Source organism: Gopherus flavomarginatus, chromosome 3 (genome assembly GCF_025201925.1).
Source record: "Gopherus flavomarginatus isolate rGopFla2 chromosome 3, rGopFla2.mat.asm, whole genome shotgun sequence".
NCBI classification, from domain to species: domain Eukaryota; kingdom Metazoa; phylum Chordata; order Testudines; family Testudinidae; genus Gopherus; species Gopherus flavomarginatus.
This window is the reverse complement of record NC_066619.1, coordinates 179,271,391-179,286,748: the sequence shown is the minus strand read 5'-3', so window position 1 is coordinate 179,286,748 and position 15,358 is coordinate 179,271,391. Positions and strand designations below refer to the sequence as shown.

Sequence of the window (15,358 nt, the reverse complement as noted above, 5' to 3'; positions counted from 1 at the left end):
CTGATTCAACTTTAATATTGGAGAACACATGAATAGCCTGCTTCTCTACTTCATTACACCAGTTTGATGCTAATATAAGTGCTCTGACTTTCACATCAGGAAGAAATGTGGAACACAACTCTTCAAATATCTATAGGGAGAAAAAAATGGAGCGGTTGGAGGCTGCTTCTAGATCAGCAAGTCCCATTTACAGAGTTTCATACTGAAGCAAGTTAGAAAAACTAAATAAACAACCACCTTTTTCAAGCATATAGGTTATTTGTTGCCTTCCCTTTATTTTTTATTTCAAATATTGTGCTTGTGCAAAAATGTATTCGTTCAGTGTTTAGCTTCTATGCTGCTGGATAGTTTGGTAAGGTCATATTCATCCTATGTTTGTGACATCACTATAGGTCAGCAGGGAAATGAATTTAAAAAATCACAGATCAGGTCACAGGAACACATACAAAAAGTAAAGGACGGAAGCAAACCGTCTTTAACACCCAAATATCTCCAAGAATTAGAAAATGTGATAAAAATGAGAGAGATAAATAGGTTTATGCTTTAAAAAGTTTTTCACATTATGAAAATTCTTTGCAGGTTCCAATTCTGCTCCCAATTAAGTCAATGGGAGTCTGCTCATGAAAGCAGAATCTGAATCTCTGACGGATATTTGTATGGGGAAAAACTGGGAACAGGATAGGGTCCAACAGGCTTTATTTATTTATTTAAGAATGTACAATGACATTTATCTTTGATAAGAAGTGCTGTTATCTTTTCTACAGCATTTAATGTCAAAATGACTTGGTTGTACAATAATCAATGACGTAGATTAGGTTTTGGATTAAGAGCCACTAGTTCATCTATTTTTCTCTTCGATGGTTAGTGTTTTGATGACTGGATTTAGAAGACAAGAGGTTATACTTTTTCAGTTAAGTAAGCATTTAAGGCAAAATATATTGATGGGATTAGAGCAATGTGGGACAGTTCTAATGTTAAATGTTAATTAATATTGGTATAAACATAATTCAATATTGGTTTATATCAACACTCTCTCTGAAAGTAACATAGCCTTTACAGTAACAAAGTCATGCCCAGACATGAATGTTACTTTACAAGGGAGGAAAAGATAAAGGCTATTACAGAACAAAGGTTTCCAGTTAGCCTTTTCCACCTGCAACAAAAGAGTGGGAGTTGTATACAAGGTAGACAGTGGAATAACAGAAGAAGTGTGACTGAAGAAGGTCTGCAGGGAGGAATTCTAGGGAATATTTTTGCCTCCCCCCAACCCCAAGGACATTGTAACAATTTTTTTGTTTCAAATCATTGCTTCATACTTAAGTGGAGTACACCTCTACCCTGATATAACACAACCTGATATAACACAAATTCAGATATAACGTGGTAAAGCAGTGCTACAGGGGGGTGGGGCTGCGCACTCCTGTGGATCGAAGCAAGTTCGATACAATGCAGTTTCACTTATAACACGGTAAGATTTTTTGGCTCCCGAGGGCAGCATTATATAGAGGTAGAGGTGTACAAGAAGTATCTTCCCCATACATCAACTGGGAAATAACGAATAACCCATGACAATGCAGGTACTTCTAGTAAAAGGTATGAGGAGCGTTGTGAGGCATGTGCCTTGGGTGTGTTGTGAGGCATGAAGCTGATATCCAAGTACGTGTGTGTGTGTGTGTATATATATATAGCTTTACCCTTCTGAGCTTACATAACTGCTAAACACTTTGGTTTAGAGTCAAAGTGTTGGATTCTTTTAAAATAAACTTATCAAGACACTAGAAAGAAAATCCTTACATTTAGTGAATTATGTATTTGAATGCTGTAAAAATCCTGCTATCATTTTATGTTAGCCTAATATACATAAAAACACTATGGATCTGGAGGACCCTGTTGAAGACTTAGGGGCAAATCTTAGAATCATAGAATCATAGAATCTTCTGCTGGTGTAAGTTGCCATCACTCCATTGAAGTCAAAGTGGCTATGATGATTTATACCAGCTAAGGAACTGCTCTTAAATCCTTTGTGCACATTCAGTGAAATAAGTTTAATCAACCAATGCTCAATTGGCTTGCTGTAGGGAAGCTCACATGATGCCTCCACAAATCAAGAAGAAGCAAGTCTTTGAGAGATGGCCATTTCTTGTTTTAAAACTCAGGAATCCAATGTTAACAGTCATTCTGTGGCTAAAAAGTGGGAAGGTACTTTTAGTTGAAACAACCATTTCTATTTACTAGGACTTATTTTGGAGAGGTTCCCCTTAGAGCTGTAGCACATTTTTTTATCTGTAAAGTTTGCTTTGAATGGAAAAAAATAAGAATCATTTTTGAAATATTCTCAGAGCATTGCAATGGGTGGATGAAGAAAACAGCGGATAGCACAAAATATACATAACAATGGCAAAACATTCCTTTTATACTCCTGAAAGGTTTGTGATAGAATTACTCAAAATAGAGAGGAAAGATGATCAAGTGATTAGGATGTTTGCCTGGGCCTTGGGAGACTGGGGTTCAAAATGCCTTGCACTGCCATGGACAGACTATGTGATCTAGGGTAAGGCACTTATTCTCTGTGCCTCAGGTTCCAGCTGTAAAATGGAGATAAGAGCACTCCTTTACCTCACAACAGTGTTGTGAGGATGAATACATTAAAGAATGTGAGGCATCACTAGAGTGATATGGGCTATACGAGTACCTAAGAAAGCATAGATAAGTATGGATCTCAGATACTGGTTTTACCTAGGTAACAAAATAAGAGGCATGATTTTCAAAAATGCTGAATCTTCAGCAGTTCTCTTTCACTTTTCATTTTCACTTTAGGCACCCATTTCTGAAAATCCTGGACTTGGTATTTTGTTGATTTCAGATCACGTAAGCTGAGTAATAGTGGGATTGGTAGAAGGCAATGGGATTTAGATGAGTCAAACATTTTCTTACTTGTTTCCAGAATTTATAAACTGTAGGTTTTTTTCAAGAACAAATTTTACAGAGCAAACAAAAAATTTACACATGCTAAGAATTGAGGGGAGAAGTGAGAGGCTCTCTGAAAAGTGTGAGAGAGAAATCAAGATTGTTCTCATGATTTCATCTATAATTTTCCAGCCGACATAAATGGCAGAAAGATCCATAAGGGATTAAGTACAAATACATGGACAAACATAATGGTGATATTAACTAATATTTTATTTCCAAGGGTAATTTACTTTAAAAAAATATGTCATTAGATAATAAGTCCATACTATATGGAAGGGATAGAAGATTACCTGTTGGGTGGTATAAATAAATGTTGTAGCTGTTTTATTATTAGAGTTAAAAATTTCCTCTGTTTCTCCTTTGCTGTTTTGGGGGTTTTTTCACCTTATTTTTTTTACGGAATTATTTTTCTCACTGGCCTCTCTTCTGTTCCTTATTTTTCAGAAAGTGTCTCTGAAATAGAACAGTAAACTAACAATGTTCTAAACTGAATGGCCCTTTCAAACTGACTCATAGTTGGGGTAGCATGTAGACAAAAAGAGTCTGCTTATCCCCTCTACTCAAAATAGATAGGAGTGGGAATTTGATATGTGGGAATTTGTTTATCCCTTACCCAAAAGTGAGTAAGCTCTTTTTTGTTTCACATAGAGCAGCTTTGCCTGTGTTTCAAGCATTAAAAGAAGATATGACAGACTAGTTTATAACCTTTTTGATATAATTCCACTTGGGTAAGGCCAGCCACTTGAGCTGAGCTAATGGGTCTATCCCACTAACGTTAATCTTGCAGCAATCTCTGAAACTCCAGACAGTAGTATGAACAGACTAGCATTGAAACATTATCCTAAACAGCAGGAGAGAGCTGAAATGAGTATTGATTTGTGGATATTTGTGTCAGTGGGTGGACTCTGTCTAGAAGCTATAGTAAGATATTGTGTATTCCACTCAAGATGGTCTTTAAGGCATTGGATATGGAAGGAGAGTTTTGAGGTGGTACAAATTAATAGCCATGCTGCTTCATGTTGGATTCTTCCATTATGACATGCCATTAGGCTAAGGAATAAAGCTCTGGGAATGGCTGAATGTATTGACTTTATCATCTAAATTAAAATAAATTTTTGAGGACGAGCTTAACCGCTTAGCTGCTGGCCCTCCAAAGGAGCATCTGTGCTATGCCATTTTTTGATGTGCCATTAAAGTCAAAGGAATAGCATGATGTGCCTGTTACATCTGGCTGCAGCAGAGGATCATTCTGCCAGATGTATGTTACTTTCCCTTTTCCACAGTGGTGAAGTTAAGTAGCCCAGTCCAAAGTTATGTGGCCTTGGTATTATATCACTGTGAGTGTAGATGGGAGTGAAGTGTGTGAATGGGGCACATGGAGGATGATGGTTGAGACTGATCTTTTCATGAAGTGCCTGGGTTACTTATGATAGGAGGCAGTTATTCTAGATTGCCTAGGGTTATCTAGTATCAGAGGGGTAGCCGTGTTAGTCTGGAGCTGTAAAAGCAGCAAAGAATCCTGTGGCACCTTATAGACTAACAGATGTATTGGAGCATGAGTTTTCGTGGGTGAATACCCACTTTGTCGGATGCATGTAGTGGAAATTTCCAGGGGCAGGTGTATATATATGCAAGGAAGCTAGAGATAATGAGGTTAGTTCAATCAGGGAGGATGAGGCCCTGTTCCAGCAGTTGAGGTGTGAAAACCAAGGGAGGAGAAACTGGTTTTCTAGTTGGCAAGCCATTCACAGTCTTTGTTTAATCCTGAGCTGATGGTGTCAAATTTGCAGATGAACTGAAGCTCAGCAGTTTCTCTTTGAAGTCTGGTCCTGAAGTTTTTTTGCTGCAGGGTGGCCACCTTAAGATCTGCTATAGTGTGGCCAGGGAGGTTGAAGTGTTTTCCTACAGGTTTTTGTATATTGCCGTTCCTAATATCTGATTTGTGTCCATTTATCCTTTTCGGTAGAGAGGAAAAGAACATCTATTGAAACTAGGGTTATCTAGTTTAGATGGATGTTCTCTCCTATCAGGTTCGGAAAGGAAAGGAAATTTTAACTTGAATTTATAAAAATGCTTTGGAGGTTTTGATTTTAATTCTGGTTTTCAAAGGGATGTAAAGGAATTAGGCAGCCAACTTCCACTGAATTTCAATGTGAGTTGGGCATCTGACTCCTTTAGGGCTCTTTGACAACCACAGCCTTAGTCCCTAGGAGGTTGTGGAAGGCATGACATGTTATGAGTATTTATGATCCCCACAGATTCTGTGTAATTCAGGGGTTACAGAAAATGAGCTAGAAATTCCTGGGGTTTTAATTCCAACTCAACCTCTAATTTAGCTGGAGGGGACAGATTAAGTTTCCAAGCAACAGTTTAGAAATACCTACTGTTCTTGGAACCTCAAATTCAAATCCTGGCAGACTCACTTTAGCCCTTCATCATTCCAGGGTACTCAAGGTAAACTGAGTCCTCCCTGCAATTTACTGTGTTGGTCTTTTAGATGATACCTTGTATATTGGGGATGTGCCTGCATGGCATGAACATCAGAGATCCTGTTTCATTTTTTTCAGACAAATATAGGTTTGCACATATCTCTTGTTAAAAATTACCCTTCCCTTACTGTGGGCTTGGCTATGTCTGGGTTGTCTAAGTGTTTAAGCGATCCATGCATGAATCATTTTGGAATGAATGGATATATGTGTGCCTCAGTCAAACCAGTTAAAATTGGAAACTAGATGTTACATCAAAGAGCTTAAGTTTTCCTATAGTGTAATGTAAGAAAATTGCATAAAAAATCATGATCCTTGGCTATGGTTGTGTGATCAGGGCTAATCTTTAACTGTATGGGACAGAAGGTTCTGATCAATAAGTATGCAGTAGCTAGGTGGGCAATGTTTATGTCACATATGGATGGAAGGATATTGTGTGCCTCTCAGATGAAGTGAAATGGTAAAGTACAGCTGGTTGAACACATCCACACCAACACAACCACGCTATCAATTAAATTATTTGTAATTAAACTGATGCTTGACTTTGACTGTAATCCCTCTGTTTTGTTAATAAAGAGCCTTTTCTCTTCTCAGGGGGTCCTAGCTTTAGGGAGGGAGGGAGCCTGCCGTTTTACACAAGTGTGACTCTCCTGCTATACTTCTCACATTCTGTTTTTTCATCTAATTGAAACATACTCCAGCCAGGAAAATCACTAAACTTTGCACTTTCCCATGATTTTAGTTACAGCTTCAGGTGTAGGTGTCAGAAGCAGTAAGTGAGTATTTCACCCCCACATGTAATATAGCCTGGTTGTAAAGGAGGTGGTCCAACTGCACAATGACAGATTATGCAAATTCTCCAGGAGCATCTAATCAATCACTGTGGTGTGAGACAAATGCAGCTGATCTCTGAATTAGCTTCCATTGGAATGTATTCATCTGTAACATGTCAGTCGCTGAATGACATCACAACAGCTTCTAGTCCTTGAAAGTCTTGAGGTTGATTAGCTGAAGGAATTGGCTGTTTCTGCCAATCATAATCATGTAAAGCCGCCTTTATAGTTCTGTAGATATGAGAGAAAGGGAAAGGGAGACTGACTACAGCTAAGCAAGAGGCATAGCAGCAGCAGCACCAGAAACAGCAGTGGTAGCAGGAGCAGCTGGTATTCGGGTGATTAAATAGTTCTCATAGCCTTTTTGCTGTTCTCTGACTGCTCCCTGGTGTAATTCCCATGTCCAAGAAGGAAGCTGCATTTTAACGGTGTGCTGAACGGAGGTTTGAATCATTCCAGCTGGCTGCTTGTTTTGAAAAGGACAGTATGTGTATAAATAAAATGTGAGTGTGCTGGAAGAGTTCAGTTACTAGGGGCTGGAGCAAGAGGAGTCTTCCAGGGGTACTGTTCACACTGCTAGTATGAACTGAAAACTCTCTCTAGTTTATCTGAGCCAAGTGAAGAAATTTGAATAGTGGATGTCTCTTTCCCACACGCTAGACAAACTCAAGTGAAAAGAAAAAGGAAGAAATTCTTCTATAGGTAAGTTATTGCACATATTGGTTCATGAATCTCTATATCTGTGTCAAATTCATATATATATACATAAAGTATCTATAATTATGTACATATGTACAATATGACTATAGGCACAACATATTTACAGGCAGTATGTACAGAATAAATATACAGCAAACATGTTTAAACAGTCTTTATCTAAAATTGAAGGAATTAATATTTTTTCATTAAAGTTTCTGAGATGATCTGTGACATGCATGTAAGTGCTCACAAGGTATATGAATGTGTGTCTGTTGAGTGAAGAATAGGTGTCCACTTCAATGCCTGAAGATACAGAACTTGGAATGCTAGATTAGTTATCAGGATATTAGGATGAAAAATAATTGACAGTCTTCTTAAAGCTGATCTGCATACTTTGCTTGTATCTGGTATTACACAATATACAAGCTCAGCAAAATTAGCAACGGAAATGGCAATATGACAGTTCTTCAGGAAGATACATCAAAAGTATTTAGTATTTAAAGTATTTATTAGAGTAACTAAGATCTGCAGATGTGTTCTATTCCAGTGGTTTAGTATCCAAATAACATTTGTCTACAACATTTAAAACAGTATGATCATTCACAGTTTACAAGTTTTAGCAAGCAAGAGAAACCACCAGATATTTCAGGAATAAATGCCTAGTGCTACAGTGTTAGACCATGAAGAGGACAGCACAGCATCTTTATCTTTCAATCAACATAGTGGCTCCAAGCCACTGTTGCTGTTAATAAGCATTCCAAGGAGAATTGTTCATAAAAGTGAACAAGTCTCTTCCTACTGTAAGTCAATGTAACCAAATAAGAGTCACAATCATTTTATTATTTATTTATCTTTATCTTTATTTATTATGTTTAGTAGCTTGCAAAAGTGAACCCTTCATTTGTAACACTTAGTCACATTAATGGGACTACATACAGAAGATGGGTCTAATAAAGTCTATTTGCAGAGTAAATTAGTACTTGTGAACAACCATAGCAGAATCTGGCCTCTTATGTACAATAAGCTATTTTTTCTGTATTTAAAAAAACCCATAGCAGAGAGTAATTTCAGGCCCTTTCTGCAATTAAACTACTCATGGTGTAAGATGTTACTGAGTGTAAGGAAGGATATCAGAATCTGGCCCTTTGCAAAGTTTAAATGGTTAGTAATGTTACCATGTGCATTTCTTATCTTGGCTTTGCACATCTGCACTTTCTAACTTGCTTCCTCAAATCCTGTTCTAAAGAAAGCTAATTCTAGAAAAGAAAAGCCAAGACCTAAACAACTCTCACTTAACTTCATGGAGGTTTTTGGCTTACAAATTTCTTCTGACTCTCACCAGTGAAACAATCTAATTTGCTTGATTTGATTTATTTTTATAGTCTATGCAGAAGCTTTAAAGATTGATATTTTGTGCCACATCTAAGACTTAGAGCCATTTTTTTGATTTGCGATAAATTCCTAATGTTTGATAGCCATCAGAAAACAAATCAGTCACATCTCAATGCCAAGTTGGTACTACCTGGTCATTTTCTGTAAGGCTATAGAGTAGCTCTACTTTATATGGCTAATTTGATTGGAATAAAATAAAGCCAGAGAATTAGATTTAAATATAGATAAGAATGGTTGAGTCACAAACCACTTGCACATAATTAACTCCAATTTGTATCCAAATTAAACATTAACACACACTACAAACTGCCAACTCCCTTTAAGACTTAATAGAACATACTTAGCTATTTTGGTGGTATTTTGGAAATCATGTAATATTGAGCTGTGCTGAGGTTCAGCTATCATTCAGAATGAGTAAAAGACAAAATATGCTAATACTGAAGACCATGTCTTGCAAACCGTGTATTACAGGAATCATCATCTCAGTGTTACATTATATAGAAAACATGGTCACAGATTGCAAGCCCATGCTAATGAATTTCTAGGAAAGGGCTGATGAGAGGTACTAGCAAACTCTGTCCATCAATTTGAAGTTAGATAGAAGTAAAAAATATGGTTTGAAGAATGTAGAGTCTTATGCTACCAAAATTGATTCCTTGTTTATTTCGTTTTCTTGATTTTGCGTCTCTGCAAACATTAAAAGAAAAGTATAGAAGTAATTTCTTAGCCATAAATATGAGATAAAATACAATTCAGAATCTCTTGAGGATGATTTTCTTTCCATCTACTTCTTCTTTATACATGTGATTATTGGGTCTCCCCTTGCAGTGCATATGATGCATTCTCCCTCCTTCTTCTCTCCTAACTTTTGAAAGAGAATTCAGTTTTTTAGCCACACTCTGTTTGCTTTCTGAACATGTAAAATGAATCTTCAGAACAAAATAAAAAACCAGAAAAATCAGCAAAGCATCATTGTGGGTGGGTTAAAGAAAGAGTTAATTCTGCCCAAAGCTAAAGTTTCTTGTAGTCTCTCGGCCCATTCTGCAGCTCGGAGGATCAGCACTCTCTTTTTAACTCAGTTTGCAATTATTTAAGAGCAGTCAAAGGTGTCCAGTTTAATAGATTTTGGCTGTTGCTTATTTCCAAATCTGGGAGGAAGTTGTGGAACCTCAGACAATAAAGCCAGCATATTAGTGATTGACTAGAAGCCAGAACTGAGAGTCTGTGCTACAGGAAATGATGAAGTTTTCTGTGCTGGAATTCATTTAGAATATTAAATAAGAGAATCCTATCCTGTCTGAGATTTCTATAAGGTCTAGAGAATTCTTATATCATAATGTCAAACCTTGTTTTTCTACTAATGAGGTGTTAAAACTTTAATACCACTTTAAGAATCTTTAATACAAATGTCTCATTTTATCCAGTGAAATTCAGCCAGGAAAATGCTACTCATAAAAAGGAAGAGTAAAAGTTTGTTATTGTTTTTAATCAACATTTAAGTTACAGTAGTAGTTGACCTATAAAAATAGGCTGGTTGAAGAAAATGAAAATCATATATGCCAAACCAAACTATTTTCTACCACTACTGTAGATAATAATAATTATAATAAATGTATGCCAGATTCCTCTCAAATTAACAATTTATAAAGGAAATGACTACTAAGAAGGTGTTTTAAAAGCTATGCTAACAAAGTTATATGCTAATAGCACAATATTGTAGAGTACATGACACTATTTGACCGAACAAGCAAACATGCTGGGACCAAATGTAAGGCATTGTGATGGGGTGCTTTGTGCAGAGATTGACAAGGAAAGGGTTAAATTCCATTCCCTGCCTTTGGTTACAGGGAGGACCACAGGTGCCTTCTTCAAGTGCAGGGATTTTCAGGGCCAGCTGAGGGGAATGAATTAATTCATCTCAGCACACTATCAGAATGACGTGCTGTAGGGAGCCAGGAGCCAAGCTTGACAGCAGGAGTCAGGGAGGATGGGTTTATTTTCAGAAATAGGGTTAGAGATGAGAGGGGAATCTGGAGATGTTCCTTTTTTCTTTTTGGAACTTGGCTGAAGTGAGCCACAGTTTAGAACTTTGCACTTAACTTGGCTGAGGGAAGCCCTGCTGATTGCTTTCCCTTTAATTGGCCAAGACATTCTTTATGTTTACTTCTCAGTGTCACCATGAAGTGCACCAAAGGGGCATTTTATATCCACAAACCCAGGCAGGCTTCTTTCTTTCTCTGACCCTATCATGGGATTAAAAGAAGAGTTTCTCTGTAATTTAATCATTCTGAGTATCTAAGAATGTTCCAGGCATCATAAAAATGGCTTTTATTCTCACTCTTCCTCAGTCATCTTTCGCTACATTTTACCCCAACATATATAGCTCCCTTCCCCTTTTTCTTCTCTGTCTGCTCTTGTTAGGTTGATTGTAAATACAGCTTCCCCAGTGGCTAAAATGCCATAAAGACAAGGTAATGCAATCAGCAATCTGAAACCTGAGCACGTACATTGGCTGATGTTTTGTCCTGAACCACAATATAATAACCGTACTTGTACACAATTACATGTGTTTTTGCTCACACAATATAATCACTAGCATGTGGTGCAGTTATGGACATTTGTTTAGGACTTAATTTAGGACTCAGTTGTATGAGCTAGCTAAGGGCCTAGGGAACACAACATCAGTACATGCTATGTGAGGAATAGCTGGCATATTGTCATTGCACTCAGGAATGTGCTGAAAGATCTACACCTATCTGAAACAGTGCTGGTGATGCTGTCCATGACTCCGGAGTTATGGTTTACCAGTGTTTGGCTGTTCTGAAATCAAGGGTCAGGATCCCATTGTGTTAGGCACTTGTACAGACAAGTAACGAAGAGAATTTTTGACTCAGATAACTTTCTGTTCCAGCCCTTAGTTACACTGCCTTGAGAGATGCTCTAAACCTCTTCTAGCAGGGTAAACTAAAGGAATTCACATGGCAGCATGAGTAAACCTTACTTAATTCTGCATATTCAGCCAGGATTCCATCTTCCATGGGAGTCTTATAGCTTCAGTACATCATGAGAGATTACGTCTTGCTCAGTAGCCCAGTTCATAAAGGAGAATTGAGTCACAAGGTAAATGAACTGCAATTCCCATGAGGAACTCAAGCATTAAATCCAAATTGAAATATTTTGGGCTTTGGCCAAAACATTTAGATTTTTAACCAAAATCTTGTAGAGTTCAGATTTTCTATGAAAAATCTGTATTTTCCAAAGAAAGCAAACACTTTTTACAACATCAACAACAACAACAAAAGTTTAATAGAAAACCCAATTTTACAAACAGTTTTGATTAACTTTTTTCAACTAGCTCTAGTGTGGTCCTTTGAATTTACTGTTGCTTAACAGAGGATTCTTGCATTCCTTGTTGGTGTAGTGGGTCAGAGTAAATGTAATGTACATGTAGCGGGCCAGTGGGATCCTAAACTGATCATCAGCCAGCGGAAAAGGTTATTTTTTTTGTTAAGAAGCTTCTGTACTCTTCAACATTCACTGGGGTTTTTTCTTCAGAGTTCAAATTTAACCAGAATATCCCTGGAACTTGTTATATTTCCATCAGAAATCTCAAAAGAGATCTTCCACTTGGTGTACCTAGTGGAGTCCCAGTCCCAGAGAAACCCAATTTAACTGTAGCAGAAATAAATACATGGAAACTGAACTAAACAAATAATAATAGTAAGAAAAGAAAACAAGTACCATATGCGCCATTTGACTGCACATGTAAAAATATGCATTCTGAGCATTGCTTAGTTGAAATAGATTATTTTGTCATAACAATTTGCAATTATCAAGCACATTTGAGCCGAAGTATTAATTATCTCAAAGGGGTTTAGGTAAATGTCCTTATCTCCATTTTACAGATGAGAAAACTGAAGAACTGAAAAAAAATTGTGATGTATCCAAGGACGTATAAGTAGCCAGTATCAGAGCTGGCAACGGAACCCAGAGGTCCTAACTTCCAGTCTTGTGGTCTAACTGCAAGATATCTTTTCTCCAGTTACACAAAGCATGGTCATGCAAAAGTTATAAGATGACAAATCTAAGTTAAATTAGAATCTTGCATAAAACTTCCTCAGACAATCATGTCAACCTTATGTGTACTTGGCAATGTTTGCAATAATTAATATTGTAAAGTGAAATGTAGTTTCTTGGGTATTGTAATATTTTTAGTACACTATGAAGTTTTACATTCTTACTGCCCAGATTAGTTTTACAGACAATTGTAACACCGAGAGACACAAGTGGTTCCGGTGGAGAGTTAAAAGGCAGTAGTATATTATCAACATAGAAAAAGGTATTCTAGAATCCATGGAAAAGTTATATAGGAAAGTATAATATGACCTTAAATTCTTGCCCCAAAACAATCATGCAAGTAATATTAAGGGTCTGATAAAATCCACTATATTTTGAGCAAGACTAAAACCATGGGTCTGACTCTCTCTTATAGAGCACATCAGGAGAGTTACTTGGATGAAAAACTGGTGTGAGAAGAGCATCAGGTTCCCTGTCTTTAAATCATTCCCACTGAACCTGCTTTGCATGAGGTATGTCACATGGTCATTGCTACAATATCTTAGTGAGGTATTGGGCCTTTTTAATTCCCATCTGCACTGTTGCCCCTCAGCACTGCTGTTTTAGGGCAGATCCCTGAAGTTTCCCTTAGCCAAGCCTCTATGAGCCCCTCTTGTTCCAGCAAAACCTAACATATAGCAGGTTTCAGGTGGAGGAGAAGATGGGAGGACACAATGTGCTCCAATGAAACTGACCAGTGGAGTGGCCATTTGGAAACTGTTATCCATTAGCACAAGTTAGAGCATCCCTGAGACTGCTTTAACTTGTGCTGGGGGCTGGTTCAACTCCTTGCAGAATCTAGGATTCGAAAGACAGAAAAGCAGTGGAAAGCCACCTATGACACCCACCGGTGAACCAGCTCCAGAACACTCTGGGATCTAACCTGAGCACAAATTTTCCTCTAAATTTCCCTCTTCCCTCTAAATGTCCCTGGCATTTCTTGAGGGAATATGTTATTCTAAAGATTTATAGTAGTATATAGAGCCTTTCCTATCTGTTTTTAAATCATCCTGGTCAGTAGTGGTGATAGGTCATTACTATGTGACAGAAGTTCAGTAGCCTAGTTTATACTAGGGATATAGTCACATCAAACTTTCTTCACAACAGCTAATTATGACAGGACATATATAATCCAGACCAGGTTAGACACTGAAATATATGGTCATGGATATACAGCAGAGGGTACCTCAGATGTCTTCCAAGGTTAGAAATATCTTTAGATGTAGATCTCTAAGCAACAGGTAAACAAAAACCCGAGAAGCCACTGAAGAGTAGATAAAAGAAGAAAGTGGGGACTGAGCCAGTGGTTTTACTTCTGTTAAGAAGGCACTAAACCTGAGCATTCTTGATACTGTCCAAAGAGGACACATAACTGTGTGCCTTGGAGCGCAAGATTTAAGGTATTCGGCAAGTCAGTTAGAGGTTATGGGCCTACTATAGGAGTGGCGGGTGAGTTTCTGTGGCCTGCAATGTGCAGGAGGTCAGACTAGATGAGCATGAAGGTCCCTTCTGGCCTTAAAGTTTGAGTCTATGCACAAAAGTACCAGCTTTATTTATTTGCTACTCTGATGGAGAAAGGAGTTATCTATTATCATGTCAAAGATCTTCAGCAGGAAAAAAAAAACCAGTGGTCCTTTCAATAATTATCAAGCAAATCTGGCAAACCTTATTAAAATACCAGAACAAATATTAAGAGGTCAGTAGTTATTTAGAGGCTAATGGAACCATGAATAATATTTATATAGTCCTACTCTTCTTAATTTTTTAGCTTGTAGTATGGTACTCTTTATGTCATCAGATGTATACCATAATATATACAGCATATATGGATGAGTTAAAGTTGCTGCTTGAATCTCAACATTTGCATTGCCTGACTCTTGGAATTGCTAACAGGGCAATCGTAATGTTGCATTAGTGCAGGTCTCTTGACAATTAAAAAAGCAAATCATGCTACACAAACCTGATTGTTTAGTTGACAGAATTACAAAATTAGTAGACAAGGGACTTTAACAAAGCCCTTGATACAGTGTTTCACCAAATCTTACTTGCAAAATGAAATTAAATCAAATTAGCTTCCATTGCAGAATTGAAACGTACTGAAAAGTGGCTGAAGAGTCATTATGAAAGTGAGATGATTAAAAGTGTTCTCTCAGGTCAGGGGGGCTGTCCTGTGGCTTGCTCCATGGAATAGCATTAAACCCATTTTTATTCAACAACATCAGTGATATGAGTAGAGAAATGGTAAACAGCATGTTAATTAAATTTGCAGATTTTGTAAACATCAGTGAGACCAGACAAGTAATATACTGGGCCTGATCCTGTAGTCACACAAGACTGGGAGTCACAGGAACAATGCTCTAGTTCAGGTTCTATCACAGTCATTTTTGTGACCTGGGGCAAGTCACTTAGGGCTATACTCACAAAGGGATATAGGCACCTAACGTCCTCCCTAGGTGCCTAAATCCAAATTTAGGTGCCAGTGATATTCACACACCCAATGGGAATGTGGGTAAAAATATTTGTCTGCGCAGGCGTTGATTTTCCAAAATGCTCGGGGGTGCTTGACCCCCAACTCCACCCTTTCCCTCAAGGCCTCCACCCTTTCCCCGACCCCTGCCCTGCCTCTTCCCACCCAGTTCTGCCCCATCCCCCAAGCATGCCACTTCCTCACTCCTCTCCCTCCCCCCAGAGCCTCCTGAATGCCATGAAACAGCTGATTGTGACAGGCTGGAGGCATTGGGAGGGAGGAAGAGGCACTGATCCATGGGGCCGCCGGTGCGTAGGATGCACTGGAGGGTGTGGGGAAGAGCTGATGGGAGGCTGCTGGTGGGTGCTCAGCACCCACCATTTTTTCCCCATGGG

At 38.1% G+C, this 15,358-nt stretch overlaps 1 protein-coding gene across 11 annotated transcripts in view; it reads left to right on the top strand.

Moving 5' to 3' along the window:
• LOC127046837 (bifunctional heparan sulfate N-deacetylase/N-sulfotransferase 4) overlaps positions 1-15,358 on the top strand; it is a 256,826-nt gene that overhangs the window by 69,117 nt on the left and 172,351 nt on the right. For 7 of the 11 annotated variants that reach the window (XM_050944415.1, XM_050944413.1, XM_050944417.1 and 4 more), the window contains exon 1: positions 6,464-6,991. The exons of 2 other annotated variants lie outside the window; for them this stretch is intronic. The gene's annotated coding sequence lies outside the window, so the exon portion shown is untranslated. Of the gene's footprint in view, positions 1-6,463; positions 6,992-12,872; positions 12,970-15,358 lie in introns of those variants that run through there. 2 more of the 11 variants (XM_050944408.1, XM_050944409.1) reach the window with 2 other exon arrangements.